The sequence below is a fragment of the Lissotriton helveticus genome, chromosome 12, assembly GCF_964261635.1.
Source record: "Lissotriton helveticus chromosome 12, aLisHel1.1, whole genome shotgun sequence".
Taxonomy (NCBI): Eukaryota; Metazoa; Chordata; class Amphibia; order Caudata; family Salamandridae; genus Lissotriton; species Lissotriton helveticus.
Window position 1 is genome coordinate 131,927,837 of NC_136073.1, and position 26,151 is coordinate 131,953,987.

General features: G+C 41.1%; 17 non-coding genes across 17 annotated transcripts; all 17 read right to left on the bottom strand.

The window, feature by feature from the left end:
• Positions 1–802: 802 nt before the first annotated feature.
• Positions 803–884, bottom strand: TRNAS-AGA (transfer RNA serine (anticodon AGA)). The gene has a single exon. It is a non-coding gene; the product is annotated as a tRNA-Ser (tRNA).
• Positions 885–1,179: 295 nt separating this feature from the next.
• Positions 1,180–1,251, bottom strand: TRNAH-GUG (transfer RNA histidin (anticodon GUG)). Its single transcript has one exon. It is a non-coding gene; the product is annotated as a tRNA-His (tRNA).
• A 1,286-nt stretch (positions 1,252–2,537) lies between these two features.
• TRNAS-AGA (transfer RNA serine (anticodon AGA)) lies at positions 2,538–2,619 on the bottom strand. Its single transcript has one exon. It is a non-coding gene; the product is annotated as a tRNA-Ser (tRNA).
• A 295-nt stretch (positions 2,620–2,914) lies between these two features.
• TRNAH-GUG (transfer RNA histidin (anticodon GUG)) lies at positions 2,915–2,986 on the bottom strand. The gene has a single exon. It is a non-coding gene; the product is annotated as a tRNA-His (tRNA).
• A 1,281-nt stretch (positions 2,987–4,267) lies between these two features.
• Positions 4,268–4,349, bottom strand: TRNAS-AGA (transfer RNA serine (anticodon AGA)). The gene has a single exon. It is a non-coding gene; the product is annotated as a tRNA-Ser (tRNA).
• A 2,848-nt stretch (positions 4,350–7,197) lies between these two features.
• TRNAS-AGA (transfer RNA serine (anticodon AGA)) lies at positions 7,198–7,279 on the bottom strand. Its single transcript has one exon. It is a non-coding gene; the product is annotated as a tRNA-Ser (tRNA).
• A 295-nt stretch (positions 7,280–7,574) lies between these two features.
• On the bottom strand, positions 7,575–7,646 carry TRNAH-GUG (transfer RNA histidin (anticodon GUG)). The gene has a single exon. It is a non-coding gene; the product is annotated as a tRNA-His (tRNA).
• Positions 7,647–8,931: 1,285 nt separating this feature from the next.
• Positions 8,932–9,013, bottom strand: TRNAS-AGA (transfer RNA serine (anticodon AGA)). The gene has a single exon. It is a non-coding gene; the product is annotated as a tRNA-Ser (tRNA).
• A 2,850-nt stretch (positions 9,014–11,863) lies between these two features.
• Positions 11,864–11,945, bottom strand: TRNAS-AGA (transfer RNA serine (anticodon AGA)). The gene has a single exon. It is a non-coding gene; the product is annotated as a tRNA-Ser (tRNA).
• A 295-nt stretch (positions 11,946–12,240) lies between these two features.
• Positions 12,241–12,312, bottom strand: TRNAH-GUG (transfer RNA histidin (anticodon GUG)). Its single transcript has one exon. It is a non-coding gene; the product is annotated as a tRNA-His (tRNA).
• Positions 12,313–13,598: 1,286 nt separating this feature from the next.
• Positions 13,599–13,680, bottom strand: TRNAS-AGA (transfer RNA serine (anticodon AGA)). The gene has a single exon. It is a non-coding gene; the product is annotated as a tRNA-Ser (tRNA).
• A 4,580-nt stretch (positions 13,681–18,260) lies between these two features.
• On the bottom strand, positions 18,261–18,342 carry TRNAS-AGA (transfer RNA serine (anticodon AGA)). Its single transcript has one exon. It is a non-coding gene; the product is annotated as a tRNA-Ser (tRNA).
• Positions 18,343–19,995: 1,653 nt separating this feature from the next.
• Positions 19,996–20,077, bottom strand: TRNAS-AGA (transfer RNA serine (anticodon AGA)). The gene has a single exon. It is a non-coding gene; the product is annotated as a tRNA-Ser (tRNA).
• Positions 20,078–20,372: 295 nt separating this feature from the next.
• TRNAH-GUG (transfer RNA histidin (anticodon GUG)) lies at positions 20,373–20,444 on the bottom strand. Its single transcript has one exon. It is a non-coding gene; the product is annotated as a tRNA-His (tRNA).
• A 1,275-nt stretch (positions 20,445–21,719) lies between these two features.
• TRNAS-AGA (transfer RNA serine (anticodon AGA)) lies at positions 21,720–21,801 on the bottom strand. The gene has a single exon. It is a non-coding gene; the product is annotated as a tRNA-Ser (tRNA).
• A 2,850-nt stretch (positions 21,802–24,651) lies between these two features.
• Positions 24,652–24,733, bottom strand: TRNAS-AGA (transfer RNA serine (anticodon AGA)). Its single transcript has one exon. It is a non-coding gene; the product is annotated as a tRNA-Ser (tRNA).
• A 297-nt stretch (positions 24,734–25,030) lies between these two features.
• Positions 25,031–25,102, bottom strand: TRNAH-GUG (transfer RNA histidin (anticodon GUG)). The gene has a single exon. It is a non-coding gene; the product is annotated as a tRNA-His (tRNA).
• Between the last annotated feature and the right edge of the window lie 1,049 nt (positions 25,103–26,151).

Genomic DNA, 26,151 nt, shown 5'->3' on the forward strand with positions numbered 1-26,151 from the left:
TCAGTGACCCATGATAAGAGCTGTGGACTGTGTGCCTAATTATGATGAAGCAAGCACCATGGCTCGTAGGGGCCCCACAACACGCTTTTCTTAGCTCAATTAAAGTATAAACCTCTGCCATATATGAGTGGTAAAGGCTTGTTAATTTGGTTGCTTTTCCAATTCACGTCTGACAACAAGATGAAGGAACATTGGGGCATCAGAAGCTTTGGAAAGTAGCCACCAACCTCAGAGAAAGAGAGAAAGAGGGAAATGCAGTATGAGGTGTGGAGAAAACAGCAGCAGGTACAAGGAGCTCAAATGAGATTAATGGCGCCTAAATAGAGCACGTAAAGGAACAGTTACAAATCTAAGAAAAGGGAAAGAAAGACTAGGAAAAAAACACGGAAAGAGCCTGTAGATAAAATTCTCTTCCTGGGACAGCAGGCTAAGAGAAATTACACAGGGAGCAGTTAAGCTTGTAACACGGGGAGAATAGAAAAGAAAATGCAGTTTTATGAAGTGTGTTTGCCTAATCCAGCAAGCACTTTTGTTTTATTTTTCTATTTGCTTCTTTTATTGGTAAAGTAAGTTTCAAATGCATGAATGGTATGACTGAGAGAGCCAGGGTATAATAATTTGAAGTGTTTGCACCAGCGCTAATGTAGGACGAGAGTTATAGCAAAGATATGAAAGGGGTAGCGATAATAAATATGTGAAATGGCAATAGTGACACCAAAATAAGCCACCTATTTATAAAACTGACATGGAAGAAATTCTAAAGGTTAACTTCTGAAATTGTAGCCGATGTTAAAAAGTTTCTCGTTGTTGGCAGGATTCGAACCTGCGCGGGAAGACCCCAATGGATTTCTAGTCCATCGCCTTAACCACTCGGCCACAACAACTAACTGTAAGTTTAGTGCAAATAATCTGTATGAAAGTTTTCAAGGTGTGCCACAGCAAATTCCTGATATCCTGCAATGCACTTTTTAAAAATAATGTTTTTTTCAGCAGGCACATTCTCTCCTAAAAACAAAAATAAGGCTACATCTTATAATCATGTGTGTTTAAATAATTTGTCAGTAGATCGTTTAAATATTTTAAAGGATCTGTTTTTAATAGACATTTTACAAAAACACCTGGTACATTTGGTAATTCTGTAAAAGAAAAACCCAACTGCTGTGACATTGCCAACCACAATGCCGTGACTCGGATTCGAACCGAGGTTTCTGCAGCCACAACGCAGAGTACTAACCACTATACGATCACGGCAAGCTACTTGGGCTCAATAACATACAGTGACATGGAGAATTTATAATTCGAAACACTCAGGGAACTCCAGTGATAGGCTGAATGTGTTCATTTCTTCCTCATTCCTTATACAAAGGCTTTGTCTCCTCAGTGGTTGATAGGCTGAAACCGTTTCCTGGCCGCCTGCTTGTAAACTGCCAGAAGTCAAAGATCACACATACACTTGTGGGCCTGTGATGGGACACCAATGCAGAGAAACACACCTGGCGCAGATCTTCTATTTTGTCTATTAGACCTGCATCTCCCCTGTACCTCCTCAAGCCATCTGTATGTGAAGCAAGAAAAAGTTAAGGAGCGGTCCATCTACACTTTTATAGGGAGGATGCTGCCGTGAGCTCCTCCCAGCTAATCACAAAAACAGCAGTAAAGCAAGATAACTACACAGTTAGGGGGGACTGCATGGTTAGGTTTTTGAGGAATTATTGAAACTAACCTCAGTGACCCATGATCAGAGCTGTGGCTAATGACTGCGCGCCCAATTATGATGAAGCAAGCACCATGGCTCGTAGGGGCCCCACAACACGCTTTTCTTAGCTCATTGAATTAAAGTATAAACCTCTGCCATGTATGAGTGGTAAAGGCTTGTTAATTTGGTTGCTTTTCCAATTCACGTCTGACAACAAGATGAAGGAACATTGGGGCATCAGAAGCTTTGGAAAGTAGCCACCAACCTCAGAGAAAGAGAGAAAGAGGGAAAAGGCAGTATGAGGTGTGGAGAAAACAGCAGCAGGTACAAGGAGCTCAAATGAGATTAATGGCGCCTAAATAGAGCACATAAAGGAACAGTTACAAATCTAAGAAAAGGGAAAGAAAGACTAGGAAAAAAACACGGAAAGAGCCTGTAGATAAAATTCTCTTCCTGGGACAGCAGGCTAAGAGAAATTACACAGGGAGCAGTTAAGCTTGTAACACGGGGAGAATAGAAAAGAAAATGCAGTTTTATGAAGTGTGTTTGCCTAATCCAGCAAGCACTTTTGTTTTATTTTTCTATTTGCTTCTTTTATTGGTAAAGTAAGTTTCAAGTGCATGAATGGTATGACTGAGAGAGCCAGGGTATAATAATTTGAAGTGTTTGCACCAGCGCTAATGTAGGACGAGAGTTATAGCAAAGATATGAAAGGGGTAGCGATAATAAATATGTGAAAGGGCAATAGTGACACCAAAATAAGCCACCTATTTATAAAACTGACATGGAAGAAATTCTAAAGGTTAACTTCTGAAATTGTAGCCGATGTTAAAAAGTTTCTCGTTGTTTGCAGGATTCGAACCTGCGCGGGAAGACCCCAATGGATTTCTAGTCCATCGCCTTAACCACTCGGCCACAACAACTAACTGTAAGTTTAGTGCAAATAATCTGTATGGAAGTTTTCAAGGTGTGCCACAGCAAATTCCTGATATCCTGCAATGCACTTTTTAAAAATAATGTTTTTTTCAGCAGGCACATTCTCTCCTAAAAACAAAAATAAGGCTACATCTTATAATCATGTGTGTTTAAATAATTTGTCAGTAGATCGTTTAAATATTTTAAAGGATCTGTTTTTAATAGACATTTTACAAAAACACCTGGTACATTTGGTAATTCTGTAAAAGAAAAACCCAACTGCTGTGACATTGCCAACCACAATGCCGTGACTCGGATTCGAACCGAGGTTGCTGCAGCCACAACGCAGAGTACTAACCACTATACGATCACGGCAAGCTACTTGGGCTCAATAACATACAGTGACATGGAGAATTTATAATTCGAAACACTCAGGGAACTCCAGTGATAGGCTGAATGTGTTCATTTCTTCCTCATTCCTTATACAAAGGCTTTGTCTCCTCAGTGGTTGATAGGCTGAAACCGTTTCCTGGCCGCCTGCTTGTAAACTGCCAGAAGTCAAAGATCACACATACACTTGTGGGCCTGTGATGGTACACCAATGCAGAGAAACACACCTGGCGCAGATCTTCTATTCTGTCTATTAGACCTGCATCTCCCCTGTACCTCCTCAAGCCATCTGCATGTGAAGCAAGAAAAAGTTAAGGAGCGGTCCATCTACACTTTTATAGGGAGGATGCTGCCGTGAGCTCCTCCCAGCTAATCACACAAACAGCAGTAAAGCAAGATAACTACACAGTTAGGGGGGACTGCATGGTTAGGTTTTTGAGGAATTATTGAAACTGACCTCAGTGACCCATGATCAGAGCTGTGGCTAATGACTGCGCGCCCAATTATGATGAAGCAAGCACCATGGCTCGTAGGGGCCCCACAACACTCTTTTCTTAGCTCAATTAAAGTATAAACCTCTGCCATGTATGAGTGGTAAAGGCTTGTTAATTTGGTTGCTTTTCCAATTCACGTCTGACAACAAGATGAAGGAACATTGGGGCATCAGAAGCTTTGGAAAGTAGCCACCAAAATCAGAGAAAGAGAGAAAGAGGGAAAAGGCAGTATGAGGTGTGGAGGAAACAGCAGCAGGTACAAGGAGCTCAAATGAGATTAATGGTGCCTAAATAGAGCACATGAAGGAACAGTTACAAATCTAAGAAAAGGGAAAGAAAGACTAGGAAAAAAACACGGAAAGAGCCTGTAGATAAAATTCTCTTCCTGGGACAGCAGGCTAAGAGAAATTACACAGGGAGCAGTTAAGCTTGTAACACGGGGAGAATAGAAAAGAAAATGCAGTTTTATGAAGTGTGTTTGCCTAATCCAGCAAGCACTTTTGTTTTATTTTTCTATTTGCTTCTTTTATTGGTAAAGTAAGTTTCAAGTGCATGAATGGTATGACTGAGAGAGCCAGGGTATAATAATTTGAAGTGTTTGCACCAGCGCTAATGTAGGACGAGAGTTATAGCATAGATATGAAAGGGGTAGCGATAATAAATATGTGAAATGGCAATAGTGACACCAAAATAAGCCACCTATTTATAAAACTGACATGGAAGAAATTCTAAAGGTTAACTTCTGAAATTGTAGCCGATGTTAAAAGTTTCTCGTTGTTGGCAGGATTCGAACCTGCGCGGGGGGACCCCAATGGATTTCTGGTCCATTGCCTTAACCACTCGGCCACAACAACTGACTGTAACTTTTGTGCAAATAATCTGTATGAAAGTTTTCAAGGTGTCCCACAGCAAATTCCTGGTATTCTGCAATGCACTTTTTTAAAATAATGTTTTTTTCAGCAGGCACATTCTCTCCTACAAACAAAAATTGCATGAGTATATCTCTAGTTTGGAAAAGGATAGGCTTTCATGCATACTCTCATGTGGTAATCAAGTTTTTGGGACCCTATTGCACTCTGTTTTCGTGCTGCTTTTAGTCTATGGCCCATATTACAGAAGTCTACCATCTTTGAGTATTTGAGGCTCCTTTGTAAGTGCTTTATCTTTTTTACTTGAAGAGCTATATAATAAAGTGGTCAGGGAAAGATTGCATTTATGGAAGATAAAAGAAGGCACACTTGTCTCACCAAATGCCGTAGAGAAACCTGATGTTTTACTCATGTTATCCTTAGTTTGTTTTTGTTAGACCTTGCATTCTTAAGGTGGCCTCAACCCTACCTTATTGCTTTTCACCTACGCATTTTGCTGTATCTTTTTGTTGGCCTTAGGACCCTGATCACTTTATTGCTACTAATCAGTGCTGAAGTGCACGTGCTTCTTCCCTAATCATGTGTGTAATTGGAGTATACCTGACTGACAGATTTCATTGACTTGAAAGCCCCTTGTAAAGTGGTATAGCATATACCCAGGAACTGATTGTGCCGCCCAAAAAGTATCATTTCAAACCTGTCTCAAGCCTGCTACTGCAGTGCCTGTGCTGCAGTGTACTGCCACTTCGACTTGCCATTTAAAACTACTTGCCAAGCCTTAAACTCCAATTTTATTACATATAATTAACCAAAAGGTAGGCCCTAGGTAGTCCTAGGGGCATCATGCTATGTAAGTAAAAGGTAAGACATGTACTGTGGTAGTTTGCATGTCCTGGTAGTACAAAACAGTCTATTACATTTTTCACTACAGTGAGGTCTGCCCCTCTCATAGGTTAGCATTGGGTATTCCCTTATACTTTTTGGGGGGTAATTCCATATCAGAGAGGAGAAGCTTTATTTATTTATTGATAAATCCTATTTACTGGTGAGGTTGGATTTAACTTTACTATTTCATAAATGCCATTTTTAGAGAGTGAGCATTTCTCTGCACTTACTGCTCTATTTGCCTGAAAACCTGTCTCCAATTGACGTCTGGATTGGGCTGCGAGACAGCTACATTTGTGCATTCCCTCTAGACAGCCACAACACAGGTCACTCAACTGCAACTGCATTCATCTGCATTCTGATTGGCATGGGGGAGAGCTCCATTCCCCCACCGCAAATAGGTTCAAGAACGATAATTTATGTCATTAGGTACAATATAGCTACATCTTATAATCATGTGTGTTAAAATAATTTGTCGTTAGATCGTTTAAATATTTTAAAGGATCTGTTTTTAATAGACATTTTACAAAAACAACTGGTACATTTGGTAATTCTGTAAAAGAAAAACCCAACTGCTGTGACATTGCCAACCACAATGCCGTGACTCAGAGTCGAACCGAGGTTGCTGCGGCCACAACGCAGAGTACTAACCACTATACGATCACGGCGAGCTACTTGGGCTCAATAACATACAGTGACATGGAGAATTTATAATTCGGAACACTCAGGGAACTCCTGTGATAGGCTGAATGTGTTCATTGCTTCCTCATTCCTTATACAAAGGCTTTGTCTCCTCAGTGGTTGATAGGCTGAAACTGTTTCCTGGCCGCCTGCTTGTGAACTGCCAGGAGTCAAAGATCACACATACACTTGTGGGCCTGTGATGGGACACCAATGCAGAGAAACACACCTGGCGCAGATCTTCTATTCTGTCTAGTAGACCTGCATCTCCCCTGTACCTCCTCAAGCCATCTGTATGTGAAGCAAGAAAGAGTTAAGGAGCGGTCCATCTACACTTTTATAGGGAGGATGCTGCCGTGAGCTCCTCCCAGCTAATCACACAAACAGCAGTAAAGCAAGATAACTAAACAGTTAGGGGGGACTGCATGGTTAGGTTTTTGAGGAATTATTGAAACTGATCTCAGTGACCCATGATCAGAGCTGTGGCTAATGACTGCGTGCCTAATTATGATGAAGCAAGCACCATGGCTCGTAGGGGCCCCACAACACGCTTTTCTTAGCTCAATTAAAGTATAAACCTCTGCCATATATGAGTGGTAAAGGCTTGTTAATTTGGTTGCTTTTCCAATTCACGTCTGACAACAAGATGAAGGAACATTGGGGCATCAGAAGCTTTGGAAAGTAGCCACCAACCTCAGAGAAAGAGAGAAAGAGGGAAATGCAGTATGAGGTGTGGAGAAAACAGCAGCAGGTACAAGGAGCTCAAATGAGATTAATGGCGCCTAAATAGAGCACGTAAAGGAACAGTTACAAATCTCAGAAAAGGGAAAGAAAGACTAGGAAAAAAACACGGAAAGAGCCTGTAGATAAAATTCTCTTCCTGGGACAGCAGGCTAAGAGAAATTACACAGGGAGCAGTTAAGCTTGTAACACGGGGAGAATAGAAAAGAAAATGCAGTTTTATGAAGTGTGTTTGCCTAATCCAGCAAGCACTTTTGTTTTATTTTTCTATTTGCTTCTTTTATTGGTAAAGTAAGTTTCAAGTGCATGAATGGTATGACTGAGAGAGCCAGGGTATAATAATTTGAAGTGTTTGCACCAGCGCTAATGTAGGACGAGAGTTATAGCAAAGATATGAAAGGGGTAGCGATAATAAATATGTGAAATGGCAATAGTGACACCAAAATAAGCCACCTATTTATAAAACTGACATGGTAGAAATTCTAAAGGTTAACTTCTGAAATTGTAGCCGGTGTTAAAAGTTTCTTGTTGTTGGCAGGATTCGAACCTGCGCGGGGAGCCCCCAATGGATTTCTAGTCCATCGCCTTAACCACTCGGCCACAACATCTGACTGTAAGTTTTGTGCAAATAATCTGTATGAAAGTTTTCGTGGTGTGCCACAGCAAATTCCTGATATCCTGCAATGCACTTTTTAAAAATAATGTTTTTTTCAGCAGGCACATTCTCTCCTAAAAACAAAAATAAGGCTACATCTTATAATCATGTGTGTTTAAATAATTTGTCAGTAGATCGTTTAAATATTTTAAAGGATCTGTTTTTAATAGACATTTTACAAAAACACCTGGTACATTTGGTAATTCTGTAAAAGAAAAACCCAACTGCTGTGACATTGCCAACCACAATGCCGTGACTCGGATTCGAACCGAGGTTGCTGCAGCCACAACGCAGAGTACTAACCACTATACGATCACGGCAAGCTACTTGGGCTCAATAACATACAGTGACATGGAGAATTTATAATTCGAAACACTCAGGGAACTCCAGTGATAGGCTGAATGTGTTCATTTCTTCCTCATTCCTTATACAAAGGCTTTGTCTCCTCAGTGGTTGATAGGCTGAAACCGTTTCCTGGCCGCCTGCTTGTAAACTGCCAGAAGTCAAAGATCACACATACACTTGTGGGCCTGTGATGGTACACCAATGCAGAGAAACACACCTGGCGCAGATCTTCTATTCTGTCTATTAGACCTGCATCTCCCCTGTACCTCCTCAAGCCATCTGCATGTGAAGCAAGAAAAAGTTAAGGAGCGGTCCATCTACACTTTTATAGGGAGGATGCTGCCGTGAGCTCCTCCCAGCTAATCACACAAACAGCAGTAAAGCAAGATAACTACACAGTTAGGGGGGACTGCATGGTTAGGTTTTTGAGGAATTATTGAAACTGACCTCAGTGACCCATGATCAGAGCTGTGGCTAATGACTGCGCGCCCAATTATGATGAAGCAAGCACCATGGCTCGTAGGGGCCCCACAACACTCTTTTCTTAGCTCATTGAATTAAAGTATAAACCTCTGCCATGTATGAGTGGTAAAGGCTTGTTAATTTGGTTGCTTTTCCAATTCACGTCTGACAACAAGCTCAAGGAACATTGGGGCATCAGAAGCTTTGGAAAGTAGCCACCAACCTCAGAGAAAGAGAGAAAGAGGGAAAAGGCAGTATGAGGTGTGGAGAAAACAGCAGCAGGTACAAGGAGCTCAAATGAGATTAATGGCGCCTAAATAGAGCACATAAAGGAACAGTTACAAATCTAAGAAAAGGGAAAGAAAGACTAGGAAAAAAACACGGAAAGAGCCTGTAGATAAAATTCTCTTCCTGGGACAGCAGGCTAAGAGAAATTACACAGGGAGCAGTTAAGCTTGTAACACGGGGAGAATAGAAAAGAAAATGCAGTTTTATGAAGTGTGTTTGCCTAATCCAGCAAGCACTTTTGTTTTATTTTTCTATTTGCTTCTTTTATTGGTAAAGTAAGTTTCAAGTGCATGAATGGTATGACTGAGAGAGCCAGGGTATAATAATTTGAAGTGTTTGCACCAGCGCTAATGTAGGACGAGAGTTATAGCAAAGATATGAAAGGGGTAGCGATAATAAATATGTGAAATGGCAATAGTGACACCAAAATAAGCCACCTATTTATAAAACTGACATGGTAGAAATTCTAAAGGTTATCTTCTGAAATTGTAGCCGATGTTAAATGTTTCTTGTTGTTGGCCGGATTCGAACCTGCGCGGGGAGACCCCAATGGATTTCTAGTCCATCGCCTTAACCACTCGGCCACAACATCTGACTGTAAGTTTTGTGCAAATAATCTGTATGAAAGTTTTCATGGTGTCCCACAGCAAATTCCTGGTATTCTGCAATGCACTTTTTTAAAATAATGTTTTTTTCAGCAGGCACATTCTCTCCTAAAAACAAAAATTGCATGAGTATATCTCTAGTTTGGAAAAGGATAGGCTTTCATGCATACTCTCATGTGGCACTCAAGTTTTTGGGACCCTATAGCGCTCTGTTTTCGTGCTGCTTTTAGTCTATGGCCCATATTACAGAAGTCTACCATCTTTGAGTATTTGAGGCTCCTTTGTAAGTGCTTTATCTTTTTTACTTGAAGAGCTATATAATAAAGGGGTCAGGGAAAGATTGCATTTATGGAAGATAAAAGAAGGCACACTTGTCTCACCAAATGCCGTAGAGAAACCTGATGTTTTACTCATGTTATCCTTAGTTTGTTTTTGTTAGACCTTGCATTCTTAAGGTGGCCTCAACCCTACCTTATTGCTTTTCACCTACGCACTTTGCTGTATCTTTTTGTTGGCCTTAGGACTCTGATCACTTTATTGCTACTAATCAGTGCTGAAGTGCACGTGCTTCTTCCCTAATCATGTGTGTAATTGGAGTATACCTGACTGACAGATTTCATTGACTTGAAAGCCCCTTGTAAAGTGGTATACCATATACCCAGGAAGTGATTGTGCCGCCCAAAAAAGTATCATTTCAAACCTGTCTCAAGCCTGCTACTGCAGTGCCTGTGCTGCAGTGTACTGCCACTTCGACTTGCCATTTAAAACTACTTGCCAAGCCTTAAACTCCAATTTTATTACATATAATTAACCAAAAGGTAGGCCCTAGGTAGTCCTAGGGGCATCATGCTATGTAAGTAAAAGGTAAGACATGTACTGTGGTAGTTTGCATGTCCTGGTAGTACAAAACAGTCTATTACATTTTTCACTACTGTGAGGTCTGCCCCTCTCATAGGCTAGAATTGGGTATTCCCTTATACTTTTTGGGGGGTAATTCCATATCAGAGAGGAGAAGCTTTATTTATTTATTGATAAATTCTATTTACTGGTGAGGTTGGATTTAACTTTACTATTTCATAAATGCCATTTTTAGAGAGTGAGCATTTCTCTGCACTTACTGCTCTATTTGCCTGAAAACCTGTCTCCAATTGACGTCTGGATTGGGCTGCGAGACAGCTACATTTGTGCATTCCCTCTAGACAGCCACAACACAGGTCACTCAACTGCAACTGCATTCATCTGCATTCTGATTGGCATGGGGGAGAGCTCCATTCCCCCACCGCAAATAGGTTCAAGAACGATAATTTATGTCAGTAGGTACAATATAGCTACATCTTATAATCATGTGTGTTAAAATAATTTGTCGTTAGATCGTTTAAATATTTTAAAGGATCTGTTTTTAATAGACATTTTACAAAAACAACTGGTACATTTGGTAATTCTGTAAAAGAAAAACCCAACTTCTGTGACATTGCCAACCACAATGCCGTGACTCGGAGTTGCACCGAGGTTGCTGCGGCCACAACGCAGAGTACTAACCACTATACGATCACGGCGAGCTACTTGGGCTCAATAACATACAGAGACATGGAGAATTTATAATTCGGTACACTCAGGGAACTCCTGTGATAGGCTGAATGTGTTAATTGCTTCCTCATTCCTTATACAAAGGCTTTGTCTCCTCAGTGGTTGATAGGCTGAAACCGTTTCCTGGCCGCCTGCTTGTGAACTGCCAGGAGTCAAAGATCACACATACACTTGTGGGCCTGTGATTGGACACCAATGCAGAGAAACACACCTGGCGCAGATCTTCTATTCTGTCTAGTAGACCGGCATCTCCCCTGTACCTCCTCAAGCCATCTGTATGTGAAGCAAGAAAGAGTTAAGGAGCGGTCCATTTACACTTTTATAGGAAGGATGTTGCCGTGAGCTCCTCCCAGCTAATCACACAAACAGCAGTAAAGCAAGATAACTACACAGTTAGGGGGGACTGCATGGTTAGGTTTTTGAGGAATTATTGAAACTGACCTCAGTGACCCATGATCAGAGCTGTGGCTAATGACTGCGTGCCTAATTATGATGAAGCAAGCACCATGGCTCGTAGGGGCCCCACAACACGCTTTTCTTAGCTCAATTAAAGTATAAACCTCTGCCATATATGAGTGGTAAAGGCTTGTTAATTTGGTTGCTTTTCCAATTCACGTCTGACAACAAGATGAAGGAACATTGGGGCATCAGAAGCTTTGGAAAGTAGCCACCAACCTCAGAGAAAGAGAGAAAGAGGGAAATGCAGTATGAGGTGTGGAGAAAACAGCAGCAGGTACAAGGAGCTCAAATGAGAATAATGGCGCCTAAATAGAGCACGTAAAGGAACAGTTACAAATCTAAGAAAAGGGAAAGAAAGACTAGGAAAAAAACACGGAAAGAGCCTGTAGATAAAATTCTCTTCCTGGGACAGCAGGCTAAGAGAAATTACACAGGGAGCAGTTAAGCTTGTAACACGGGGAGAATAGAAAAGAAAATGCAGTTTTATGAAGTGTGTTTGCCTAATCCAGAAAGCACTTTTGTTTTATTTTTCTATTTGCTTCTTTTATTGGTAAAGTAAGTTTCAAGTGCATGAATGGTATGACTGAGAGAGCCAGGGTATAATAATTTGAAGTGTTTGCACCAGCGCTAATGTAGGACGAGAGTTATAGCAAAGATATGAAAGGGGTAGCGATAATAAATATGTGAAAGGGCAATAGTGACACCAAAATAAGCCACCTATTTATAAAAATGACATGGAAGAAATTCTAAAGGTTAACTTCTGAAATTGTAGCCGATGTTAAAAAGTTTCTCGTTGTTGGCAGGATTCGAACCTGCGCGGGGAGACCCCAATGGATTTCTAGACCATCGCCTTAACCACTCAGCCACAACAACTGACTGTAAGTTTTGTGCAAATAATCTGTATGAAAGTTTTCAAGGTGTGCCACAGCAAATTCCTGATATCCTGCAATGCACTTTTTAAAAATAATGTTTTTTTCAGCAGGCACATTCTCTCCTAAAAACAAAAATAAGGCTACATCTTATAATCATGTGTGTTTAAATAATTTGTTGTTAGATCGTTTAAATATTTTAAAGGATCTGTTTTTAATAGACATTTTACAAAAACAACTGGTACATTTGGTAATTCTGTAAAAGAAAAACCCAACTGCCGTGATATTGCCAACCACAATGCCGTGACTCGGATTCGAACCGAGGTTGCTGCAGCCACAACGCAGAGTACTAACCACTATACGATCACGGCGAGCTACTTGGGCTCAATAACATACAGTGACATGGAGAATTTATAATTCTAAACACTCAGGGAACTCCAGTGATAGGCTGAATGTGTTCATTGCTTCCTCATTCCTTATACAAAGGCTTTGTCTCCTCAGTGGTTGATAGGCTGAAACCGTTTCCTGGCCGCCTGCTTGTGAACTGCCAGAAGTCAAAGATCACACATACACTTGTTGGCCTGTGATGGGACACCAATGCAGAGAAGCACACCTGGCGCAGATCTTCTATTCTGTCTATTAGACCTGCATCTCCCCTGTACCTCCTCAAGCCATCTGTATGTGAAGCAAGAAAAAGTTAAGGAGCGGTCCATCTACACTTTTATAGGGAGGATGCTGCCGTGAGCTCCTCCCAGCTAATCACACAAACAGCAGTAAAGCAAGATAACTACACAGTTAGGGGGGACTGCATGGTTAGGTTTTTGAGGAATTATTGAAACTGACCTCAGTGACCCATGATCAGAGCTGTGGCTAATGACTGCGCGCCCAATTATGATGAAGCAAGCACCATGGCTCGTAGGGGCCCCACAACACGCTTTTCTTAGCTCATTGAATTAAAGTATAAACCTCTGCCATGTATGAGTGGTAAAGGCTTGTTAATTTGGTTGCTTTTCCAATTCACGTCTGACAACAAGATGAAGGAACATTGGGGCATCAGAAGCTTTGGAAAGTAGCCACCAACCTCAGAGAAAGAGAGAAAGAGGGAAAAGGCAGTATGAGGTGTGGAGAAAACAGCAGCAGGTACAAGGAGCTCAAATGAGATTAATGGCGCCTACATAGAGCACATAAAGGTACAGTTACAAATCTAAGAAAAGGGAAAGAAAGACTAGGAAAAAAACACGGAAAGAGCCTGTAGATAAAATTCTCTTCCTGGGACAGCAGGCTAAGAGAAATTACACAGGGAGCAGTTAAGCTTGTAACACGGGGAGAATAGAAAAGAAAATGCAGTTTTATGAAGTGTGTTTGCCTAATCCAGCAAGCACTTTTGTTTTATTTTTCTATTTGCTTCTTTTATTGGTAAAGTAAGTTTCAAGTGCATGAATGGTATGACTGAGAGAGCCAGGGTATAATAATTTGAAGTGTTTGCACCAGCGCTAATGTAGGACGAGAGTTATAGCAAAGATATGAAAGGGGTAGCGATAATAAATATGTGAAAGGGCAATAGTGACACCAAAATAAGCCACCTATTTATAAAACTGACATGGAAGAAATTCTAAAGGTTAACTTCTGAAATTGTAGCCGATGTTAAAAAGTTTCTCGTTGTTGGCAGGATTCGAACCTGCGAGGGGGGACCCCAATGGATTTCTAGTCCATCGCCTTAACCACTCGGCCACAACATCTGACTGTAAGTTTTGTGCAAATAATCTGTATGAAAGTTTTCATGGTGTCCCACAGCAAATTCCTGGTATTCTGCAATGCACTTTTTTAAAATAATGTTTTTTTCAGCAGGCACATTCTCTCCTAAAAACAAAAATTGCATGAGTATATCTCTAGTTTGGAAAAGGATAGGCTTTCATGCATACTCTCATGTGGCACTCAAGTTTTTGGGACCCTATAGCGCTCTGTTTTCGTGCTGCTTTTAGTCTATGGCCCATATTACAGAAGTCTACCATCTTTGAGTATTTGAGGCTCCTTTGTAAGTGCTTTATCTTTTTTACTTGAAGAGCTATATAATAAAGGGGTCAGGGAAAGATTGCATTTATGGAAGATAAAAGAAGGCACACTTGTCTCACCAAATGCCGTAGAGAAACCTGATGTTTTACTCATGTTATCCTTAGTTTGTTTTTGTTAGACCTTGCATTCTTAAGGTGGCCTCAACCCTACCTTATTGCTTTTCACCTACGCACATTGCTGTATCTTTTTGTTGGCCTTAGGACTCTGATCACTTTATTGCTACTAATCAGTGCTGAAGTGCACGTGCTTCTTCCCTAATCATGTGTGTAATTGGAGTATACCTGACTGACAGATTTAATTTACTTGAAAGCCCCTTGTAAAGTGGTATACCATATACCCAGGAAGTGATTGTGCCGCCCAAAAAAGTATCATTTCAAACCTGTCTCAAGCCTGCTACTGCAGTGCCTGTGCTGAAGTGTACTGCCACTTCGACTTGCCATTTAAAACTACTTGCCAAGCCTTAAACTCCAATTTTATTACATATAATTAACCAAAAGGTAGGCCCTAGGTAGTCCTAGGGGCATCATGCTATGTAAGTAAAAGGTAAGACATGTACTGTGGTAGTTTGCATGTCCTGGTAGTACAAAACAGTCTATTACATTTTTCACTACTGTGAGGTCTGCCCCTCTCATAGGTTAGCATTGGGTATTCCCTTATACTTTTTGGGGGGTAATTCCATATCAGAGAGGAGAAGCTTTATTTATTTATTGATAAATCCTATTTACTGGTGAGGTTGGATTTAACTTTACTATTTCATAAATGCCATTTTTAGAGAGTGAGCATTTCTCTGCACTTACTGCTCTATTTGCCTGAAAACCTGTCTCCAATTGACGTCTGGATTGGGCTGCGAGACAGCTACATTTGTGCATTCCCTCTAGACAGCCACAACACAGGTCACTCAACTGCAACTGCATTCATCTGCATTCTGATTGGCATGGGGGAGAGCTCCATTCCCCCACCGCAAATAGGTTCAAGAACGATAATTTATGTCAGTAGGTACAATATAGCTACATCTTATAATCATGTGTGTTAAAATAATTTGTCGTTAGATCGTTTAAATATTTTAAAGGATCTGTTTTTAATAGACATTTTACAAAAACAACTGGTACACTTGGTAATTCTGTAAAAGAAAAACCCAACTGCTGTGACATTGCCAACCACAATGCCGTGACTAGGAGTCGAACCGAGGTTCCTGCGGCCACAACGCAGAGTACTAACCACTATACGATCACGGCGAGCTACTTGGGCTCAATAACATACAGTGACATGGAGAATTTATAATTCGGAACACTCAGGGAACTCCTGTGATAGGCTGAATCTGTTCATTGCTTCCTCATTCCTTATACAAAGGCTTTGTCTCCTCAGTGGTTGATAGGCTGAAACTGTTTCCTGGCCGCCTGCTTGTGAACTGCCAGGAGTCAAAGATCACACATACACTTGTGGGCCTGTGATGGGACACCAATGCAGAGAAACACACCTGGCGCAGATCTTCTATTCTGTCTAGTAGACCTGCATCTCCCCTGTACCTCCTCAAGCCCTCTGTATGTGAAGCAAGAAAGAGTTAAGGAGCGGTCCATCTACACTTTTATAGGGAGGATGTTTCCGTGAGCTCCTCCCAGCTAATCACACAAACAGCAGTAAAGCAAGATAACTACACAGTTAGGGGGGACTGCATGGTTAGGTTTTTGAGGAATTATTGAAACTGACCTCAGTGACCCATGATCAGAGCTGTGGCTAATGACTGCGTGCCTAATTATGATGAAGCAAGCACCATGGCTCGTAGGGGCCCCACAACACGCTTTTCTTAGCTCAATTGAAGTATAAACCTCTGCCATATATGAGTGGTAAAGGCTTGTTAATTTGGTTGCTTTTCCAATTCACGTCTGACAACAAGATGAAGGAAAATTTGGGCATCAGAAGCTTTGGAAAGTAGCCACCAACCTCAGAGAAAGAGAGAAAGAGGGAAATGCAGTATGAGGTGTGGAGAAAACAGCAGCAGGTACAAGGAGCTCAAATGAGAATAATGGCGCCTAAATAGAGCACGTAAAGGAACAGTTACAAATCTAAGAAAAGGGAAAGAAAGACTAGGAAAAAAACACGGAAAGAGCCTGTAGATAAAATTCTCTTCCTGGGACAGCAGGCTAAGAGAAATTACACAGGGAGCAGTTAAGCTTGTAACATGGGGAGAATAGAAAAGAAAATGCAGTTTTATGAAGTGTGTTTGCCTAATTCAGAAAGCACTTTTGTTTTATTTTTCTATTTGCTTCTTTTATTGGTAAAGTAAGTTTCAAGTGCATGAATGGTATGACTGAGAGAGCCAGGGTATAATAATTTGAAGTGTTTGCACCAGCGCTAATGTAGGACGAGAGTTATAGCAAAGATATGAAAGGGGTAGCGATAATAAATATGTGAAAGGGCAATAGTGACACCAAAATAAGCCACCTATTTATAAAACTGACATGGAAGAAATTCTAAAGGTTAACTTCTGAAATTGTAGCCGATGTTAAAAAGTTTCTCGTTGTTGGCAGGATTCAAATCTGCGCAGGGAGACCCCAATGGATTTCTAGACCATCGCCTTAACCACTCAGCCACAACAACTGACTGTAAGTTTTGTGCAAATAATCTGTATGAAAGTTTTCAAGGTGTGCCACAGCAAATTCCTGATATCCTGCAATGCACTTTTTAAAAATAATGTTTTTTTCAGCAGGCACATTCTCTCCTAAAAACAAAAATAAGGCTACATCTTATAATCATGTGTGTTTAAATAATTTGTCGTTAGATCGTTTAAATATTTTAAAGGATCTGTTTTTAATAGACATTCTACAAAAACAACTGGTACATTTGGTAATTCTGTAAAAGAAAAACCCAACTGCCGTGACATTGCCAACCACAATGCCATGACTCGGATTCGAACCGAGGTTGCTGCGGCCACAACGCAGACTACTAACCACTATACGATCACGGCGAGCTACTTGGGCTCAATAACATACAGTGACATGGAGAATTTATAATTCGGTACACTCAGGGAACTCCTGTGATAGGCTGAATGTGTTAATTGCTTCCTCATTCCTTATACAAAGGCTTTGTCTCCTCAGTGGTTGATAGGCTGAAACTGTTTCCTGGCCGCCTGCTTGTGAACTGCCAGGAGTCAAAGATCACACATACACTTGTGGGCCTGTGATGGGATACCAATGCAGAGAAACACACCTGGCGCAGATCTTCTATACTGTCTAGTAGACCTGCATCTCCCCTGTACCTCCTCAAGCCATCTGTATGTGAAGCAAGAAAGAGTTAAGGAGCGGTCCATCTACACTTTTATAGGGAGGATGCTGCCATGAGCTGCTCCCAGCTAATCACACAAACAGCAGTAAAGCAAGATAACTACACAGTTAGGGGGGACTGCATGGTTAGGTTTTTGAGGAATTATTGAAACTGACCTCAGTGACCCATGATCAGAGCTGTGGCTAATGACTGCATGCCTAATTATGATGAAGCAAGCACCATGGCTCGTAGGGGCCCCACAACACGCTTTTCTTAGCTCAATTAAAGTATAAACCTCTGCCATATATGAGTGGTAAAGGCTTGTTAATTTGGTTGCTTTTCCAATTCACGTCTGACAACAAGATGAAGGAACATTGGGGCATCAGAAGCTTTGGAAAGTAGCCACCAACCTCAGAGAAAGAGAGAAAGAGGGAAAAGGCAGTATGAGGTGTGGAGAAAACAGCAGCAGGTACAAGGAGCTCAAATGAGATTAATGGCGCCTAAATAGAGCACGTAAAGGAACAGTTACAAATCTAAGAAAAAGGAAAGAAAGACTAGGAAAAAAACACGGAAAGAGCCTGTAGATAAAATTCTCTTCCTGGGACAGCAGGCTAAGAGAAATTACACAGGGAGCAGTTAAGCTTGTGACACGGGGAGAATAGAAAAGAAAATGCAGTTTTATGAAGTGTGTTGCCTAATCCAGCAAGCACTTTTGTTTTATTTTTCTATTTGCTTCTTTTATTGGTAAAGTAAGTTTCAAGTGCATGAATGGTATGACTGAGAGAGCCAGGGTATAATAATTTGAAGTGTTTGCACCAGCGCTAATGTAGGACGAGAGTTATAGCAAAGATATGAAAGGGGTAGCGATAATAAATATGTGAAAGGGCAATAGTGACACCAAAATAAGCCACCTATTTATAAAACTGACATGGAAGAAATTCTAAATGTTAGCTTCTGAAATTGTAGCCGATGTTAAAAAGTTTCTCGTTGTTGGCAGGATTCGAACCTGCGCGGGGAGACCCCAATGGATTTCTAGTCCATCGCCTTAACCACTCGGCCACAACAACTGACTGTAAGTTTTGTGCAAATAATCTGCATGAAAGTTTTCAAGGTGTGCCACAGCAAATTCCTGATATCCTGCAATGCCCTTTTTAAAAATAATGTTTTTTTCAGCAGGCACATTCTCTCCTAAAAACAAAAATAAGGCTACATCTTATAATCATGTGTGTTTAAATAATTTGTCGTTAGATCGTTTAAATATTTTAAAGGATCTGTTTTTAATAGACATTTTACAAAAACAACTGGTACATTTGGTAATTCTGTAAAAGAAAAACCCAACTGCCGTGACATTGCCAACCACAATGCCGTGACTCGGATTCGAACCGAGGTTGCTGCGGCCACAAAGCAGAGTACTAACCACTATACGATCACAGCAAGCTACTTGGGCTCAATAACATACAGTGACATGGAGAATTTATAATTCGGAACACTCAGGGAACTCCTGTGATAGGCTGAATGTGTTCATTGCTTCCTCATTGCTTATACAAAGGCTTTGTCTCCTCAGTGGTTGATAGGCTGAAACCGTTTCCTGGCCGCCTGCTTGTGAACTGCCAGAAGTCAAAGATCACACATACACTTGTGGGCCTGTGATGGGACACCAATGCAGAGAAACACACCTGGCGCAGATCTTCTATTCTGTCTATTAGACCTGCATCTCCCCTGTACCTCCTCAAGCCATCTGTATGTGAAGCAAGAAAAAGTTAAGGAGCGGTCCATCTACACTTTTATAGGGAGGATGCTGCCGTGAGCTCCTCCCAGCTAATCACACAAACAGCAGTAAAGCAAGATAACTACACAGTTAGGGGGGACTGCATGGATAGGTTTTTGAGGAATTATTGAAACTGACCTCAGTGACCCATGATCAGAGCTGTGGCTAATGACTGCGTGTCCAATTATGATAAAGCAAGCACCATGGCTCGTAGGGGCCCCACAACACGCTTTTCTTAGCTCATTGAATTAAAGTATAAACCTCTGACATGTATGAGTGGTAAAGGCTATTTAATTTGGTTGCTTTTCCAATTCACGTCTGACAACAAGATGAAGGAACATTGGGGCATCAGAAGCTATGGAAAGTAGCCACCAACCTCAGAGAAAGAGAGAAAGAGGGAAAAGGCAGTATGAGGTGTGGAGAAAACAGCAGCAGGTACAAGGATCTCAAATGAGATTAATGGCGCCTAAATAGAGCACGTAAAGGAACAGTTACAAATCTAAGAAAAGCTGAAGAAAGACTAGGAAAAAAACACGGAAAGAGCCTGTAGATAAAATTCTCTTCCTGGGACAGCAGGCTAAGAGAAATTACACAGGGAGCAGTTAAGCTTGTAACACGGGGAGAATAGAAAAGAAAATGCAGTTTTATGAAGTGTGTTTGCCTAATCCAGCAAGCACTTTTGTTTTATTTTTCTATTTGCTTCTTTTATTGGTAAAGTAAGTTTCAAGTGCATGAATGGTATGACTGAGAGAGCCAGGGTATAATAATTTGAAGTGTTTGCACCAGCGCTAATGTAGGACGAGAGTTATAGCAAAGATATGAAAGGGGTAGCGATAATAAATATGTGAAAGGGCAATAGTGACACCAAAATAAGCCACCTATTTATAAAACTGACATGGAAGAAATTCTAAAGGTTAACTTCTGAAATTGTAGCCGATGTTAAAAAGTTTCTCGTTGTTGGCAGGATTCGAACCTGCGCGGGGAGACCCCAATGGATTTCTAGTCCATCGCCTTAACCACTCGGCCACAACAACTGACTGTAAGTTTTGTGCAAATAATCTGCATGAAAGTTTTCAAGGTGTGCCACAGCAAATTCCTGATATCCTGCAATGCACTTTTTAAAAATAATGTTTTTTTCAGCAGGCACATTCTCTCCTAAAAACAAAAATAAGGCTACATCTTATAATCATGTGTGTTTAAATAATTCGTCGTTAAATCGTTTAAATATTTTAAAGGATCTGTTTTTAATAGACATTTTACAAAAACAACTTGTACATTTGGTAATTCTGTAAAAGAAAAACCCCACTGCCGTGACATTGCCAACCACAATGCCGTGACTCGGATTCGAACCGAGGTTGCTGCAGCCACAACGCAGAGTACTAACCACTATACGATCACGGCGAGCTACTTGGGCTCAATAACATACATTGACATGGAGAATTTATAATTCGAAACGCTCAGGGAACTCCAGTGATAGGCTGAATGTGTTCATTCCTTATACAAAGGCTTTGTCTCCTCAGTGGTTGATAGGCTGAAACCGTTTCCTGGTTGCCTGCTTGTGAACTGCCAGAAGTCAAAGATCACACATACACTTGTTGGCCTGTGATGGGACACCAATGCAGAGAAACACACCTGGCGCAGATCTTCTATTCTGTCTATTAGACCTGCATCTCCCCTGTACCTCCTCAAGCCATCTGTATGTGAAGCAAGAAAAAGTTAAGGAGCGGTCCATCTATACTTTTATAGGGAGGATGCTGCCGTGAGCTCCTCCCAGCTAATCACACAAACAGCAGTAAAGCAAGATAACTATACAGTTAGGGGGGACTGCATGGTTAGGTTTTTGAGGAATTATTGAAACTGACCTCAGTGACCCATGATCAGAGCTGTGGCTAATGACTGCGCGCCCAATTATGATGAAGCAAGCACCATGGCTCGTAGGGGCCCCACAACACGCTTTTCTTAGCTCATTGAATTAAAGTATAAACCTCTGCCATGTATGAGTGGTAAAGGCTTGTTAATTTGGTTGCTTTTCCAATTCACGTCTGACAACATGATGAAGGAACATTGGGGCATCAGAAGCTTTGGAAAGTAGCCACCAACCTCAGAGAAAGAGAGAAAGAGGGAAAAGGCAGTATGAGGTGTGGAGAAAACAGCAGCAGGTACAAGGAGCTCAAATGAGATTAATGGCGCCTAAATAGAGCACATAAAGGAACAGTTACAAATCTAAGAAAAGGGAAAGAAAGACTAGGAAAAAAACACGGAAAGAGCCTGTAGATAAAATTCTCTTCCTGGGACAGCAGGCTAAGAGAAATTACACAGGGAGCAGTTAAGCTTGTAACACAGGGAGAATAGAAAAGAAAATGCAGTTTTATGAAGTGTGTTTGCCTAATCCAGCAAGCACTTTTATTTTATTTTTCTATTTGCTTCTTTTATTGGTAAAGTAAGTTTCAAGTGCATGAATGGTATGACTGAGAGAGCCAGGGTATAATAATTTGAAGTGTTTGCACCAGCGCTAATGTAGGACGAGAGTTATAGCAAAGATATGAAAGGGGTAGCGATAATAAATATGTGAAAGGGCAATAGTGACACCAAAATAAGCCACCTATTTATAAAACTGACATGGAAGAAATTCTAAAGGTTAACTTCTGAAATTGTAGCCGATGTTAAAAAGTTTCTCGTTGTTGGCAAGATTCGAACCTGTGCGGGGAGACCCCATTGGATTTCTAGTCCATCGCCTTAACCACTCGGCCACAACAACTGACTGTAAGTTTTGTGCAAATAATCTGTATGAAAGTTTTCAAGGTGTCCCACAGCAAATTCCTGGTATTCTGCAATGCACTTTTTTAAAATAATGTATTTTTCAGCAGGCACATTCTCTCCTAAAAACAAAAATTGCATGAGTATATCTCTAGTTTGGAAAAGGATAGGCTTTCATGCATACTCTCATGTGGCACTCAAGTTTTTGGGACCCTATTGCACTCTGTTTTCGTGCTGCTTTTAGTCTATGGCCCATATTACAGAAGTCTACCATCTTTGAGTATTTGAGGCTCCTTTGTAAGTGCTTTATCTTTTTTACTTGAAGAGCTATATAATAAAGGGGTCAGGGAAAGGTTGCATTTATGGAAGATAAAAGAAGGCACACTTGTCTCACCAAATGCCGTAGAGAAACCTGATGTTTTACTCATGTTATCCTTAGTTTGTTTTTGTTAGACCTTGCATTTTTAAGGTGGCCTCAACCCTACCTTATTGCTTTTCACCTACGCATTTTGCTGTATCTTTTTGTTGGCCTTAGGACTCTGATCACTTTATTGCTACTAATCAGTGCTGAAGTGAACGTGCTTCTTCCCTAATCATGTGTGTAATTGGAGTATACCTGACTGACAGATTTCATTGACTTGAAAACCCCTTGTAAAGTGGTATACCATATACCCAGGAACTGATTGTGCCGCCCAAAAAAGTATCATTTCAAACCTGTCTCAAGCCTGCTACTGCAGTGCCTGTGCTGCAGTGTACTGCCACTTCGACTTGCCATTTAAAACTACTTGCCAAGCCTTAAACTCCAATTTTACTACATATAATTAACCAAAAGGTAGGCCCTAGGTAGTCCTAGGGGCATCATGCTATGTAAGTAAAAGGTAAGACATGTACTGTGGTAGTTTGCATGTCCTGGTAGTACAAAACAGTCTATTACATTTTTCACTACTGTGAGGTCTGCCCCTCTCGTAGGTTAGCATTGGGTATTCCCTTATACTTTTTGGGGGGTAATTCCATATCAGAGAGGAGAAGCTTTATTTATTTATTGATAAATCCTATTTACTGGTGAGGTTGGATTTAACTTTACTACTTTATAAATGCCATTTTTAGAGAGTGAGCATTTCTCTGCACTTACTGTTCTATTTGCCTGAAAACCTGTCTCCAATTGACGTCTGGATTGGGCTGCGAGACAGCTACATTTGTGCATTCCCTCTAGACAGCCACAATACAGGTCACTCAACTGCAACTGCATTCATCTGCATTCTGATTGGCATGGGGGAGAGCTCCATTCCCCCACCGCAAATAGGTTCAAGAACGATAATTTATGTCAGTAGGTACAATATAGCTACATCTTATAATCATGTGTGTTAAAATAATTTGTCGTTAGATCATTTAAATATTTTAAAGGATCTGTTTTTAATAGACATTTTACAAAAACAACTGGTACATTTGGTAATTCTGTAAAAGAAAAACCCAACTGCCGTGACATTGCCAACCACAATGCCGTGACTTGGATTCGAACCGAGGTTGCTGCGGCCACAACGCAGAGTACTAACCACTATACGATCACGGCGAGCTACTTGGGATCAATAACATACAGTGACATGGAGAATTTATATTCCGGTACACTCAGGGAACTCCTGTGATAGGCTGAATGTGTTAATTGCTTCCTCATTCCTTATACAAAGGCTTTGTCTCCTCAGTGGTTGATAGGCTGAAACTGTTTCCTGGCCACCTGCTTGTGAACTGCCAGGAGTCAAAGATCACACATACACTTGTGGGCCTGTGATGGGACACCAATGCAGAGAAACACACCTGGCGCAGATCTTCTATACTGTCTAGTAGACCTACATCTCCCCTGTACCTCCTCAAGCCATCTGTATGTGAAGCAAGAAAGAGTTAAGGAGCGTTCCATCTACACTTTTATAGGGAGGATGCTGCCATGAGCTCCTCCCAGCTAATCACACAAACAGCAGTAAAGCAAGATAACTACACAGTTAGGGGGGACTGCATGGTTAGGTTTTTGAGGAATTATTGAAACTGACCTCAGTGACCCATGATCAGAGCTGTGGCTAATGACTGCGTGCCTAATTATGATGAAGCAAGCACCATGGCTCGTAGGGGCCCCACAACACGCTTTTCTGAGCTCAATTAAAGTATAAACCTCTGCCATATATGAGTGGTAAAGGCTTGTTAATTTGGTTGCTTTTCCAATTCACGTCTGACAACAAGATGAAGGAACATTGGGGCATCAGAAGCTTTGGAAAGTAGCCACCAACCTCAGAGAAAGAGAGAAAGAGGGAAAAGGCAGTATGAGGTGTGGAGAAAACAGCAGCAGGTACAAGGAGCTCAAATGAGATTAATGGCGCCTAAATAGAGCACGTAAAGTAACAGTTACAAATCTAAGAAAAAGGAAAGAAAGACTAGGAAAAAAACACGGAAAGAGCCTGTAGATAAAATTCTCTTCCTGGGACAGCAGGCTAAGAGAAATTACACAGGGAGCAGTTAAGCTTGTAACACGGGGAGAATAGAAAAGAAAATGCAGTTTTATGAAGTGTGTTGCCTAATCCAGCAAGCACTTTTGTTTTATTTTTCTATTTGCTTCTTTTATTGGTAAAGTAAGTTTCAAGTGCATGAATGGTATGACTGAGAGAGCCAGGGTATAATAATTTGAAGTGTTTGCACCAGCGCTAATGTAGGACGAGAGTTATAGCAAAGATATGAAAGGGGTAGCGATAATAAATATGTGAAAGGGCAATAGTGACACCAAAATAAGGCACCTCTTTATAAAACTGACATGGAAGAAATTCTAAAGGTTAGCTTCTGAAATTGTAGCCGATGTTAAAAAGTTTCTCATTGTTGGCAGGATTCGAACCTGCCCGGGGGGACCCCAATGGATTTCTAGTCCATCGCCTTAACCACTCGGCCACAACAACTGACTGCAAGTTTTGTGCAAATAATCTGTATAAAAATGTTTTCAAGGTGTCCCACAGAAAATTCCTGATATCCCGCAATGCACTTTTTAAAAATAATGTTTTTTTCAGCAGGCACATTCTCTCCTAAAAACAAAAATAAGGCTACATCTTATAATCATGTGTGTTTAAATAATTTGTCGTTAGATCGTTTAAATATTTTAAAGGATCTGTTTTTAATAGACATTTTACAAAAACAACTGGTACATTTGGTAATTCTGTAAAAGAAAAACCCAACTGCCGTGACACTGCCAACCACAATGCCGTGACTCGGATTCGAACCGAGGTTGCTGCAGCCACAACGCAGAGTACTAACCACTATACGATCACGGCGAGCTACTTGGGGTCAATAACATACAGTGACATGGAGAATTTAAAATTCTAAACACTCAGGGAACTCCTGTGATAGGCTGAATGTGTTCATTGCTTCCTCATTCCTTATACAAAGGCTTTGTCTCCTCAGTGGTTGATAGGCTGAAACCGTTTCCTGGCCGCCTGCTTGTGAACTGCCAGAAGTCAAAGATCACACATACACTTGTGGGCCTGTGATGGGACACCAATGCAGAGAAACACACCTGGCGCAGATCTTCTATTCTGTCTATTAGACCTGCATCTCCCCTGTACCTCCTCAAGCCATCTGTATGTGAAGCAAGAAAAAGTTAAGGAGCGGTCCATCTACACTTTTATAGGGAGGATGCTGCCGTGAGCTCCTCCCAGCTAATCACACAAACAGCAGTAAAGCAAGATAACTACACAGTTAGGGGGGACTGCATGGATAGGTTTTTGAGGAATTATTGAAACTGACCTCAGTGACCCATGATCAGAGCTGTGGCTAATGACTGCGTGCCCAATTATGATGAAGCAAGCACCATGGCTCGTAGGGGCCCCACAACACGCTTTTCTTAGCTCATTGAATTAAAGTATAATCCTCTGCCATGTATGAGTGGTAAAGGCTTGTTAATTTGGTTGCTTTTCCAATTCACGTCTGACAACAAGATGAAGGAACATTGAGGCATCAGAAGCTTTGGAAAGTAGCCACCAACCTCAGAGAAAGAGAGAAAGAGGGAAAAGGCAGTATGAGGTGTGGAGAAAACAGCAGCAGGTACAAGGAGCTCAAATGAGATTAATGGCGCCTAAATAGAGCACGTAAAGGAACAGTTACAAATCTAAGAAAAGGGAAAGAAAGACTAGGAAAAAAACACGGAAAGAGCCTGTAGATAAAATTCTCTTCCTGGGACAGCAGGCTAAGAGAAATTACACAGGGAGCAGTTAAGCTTGTAACACGGGGAGAATAGAAAAGAAAATGCAGTTTTATGAAGTGTGTTTGCCTAATCCAGCAAGCACTTTTGTTTTATTTTTCTATTTGCTTCTTTTATTGGTAA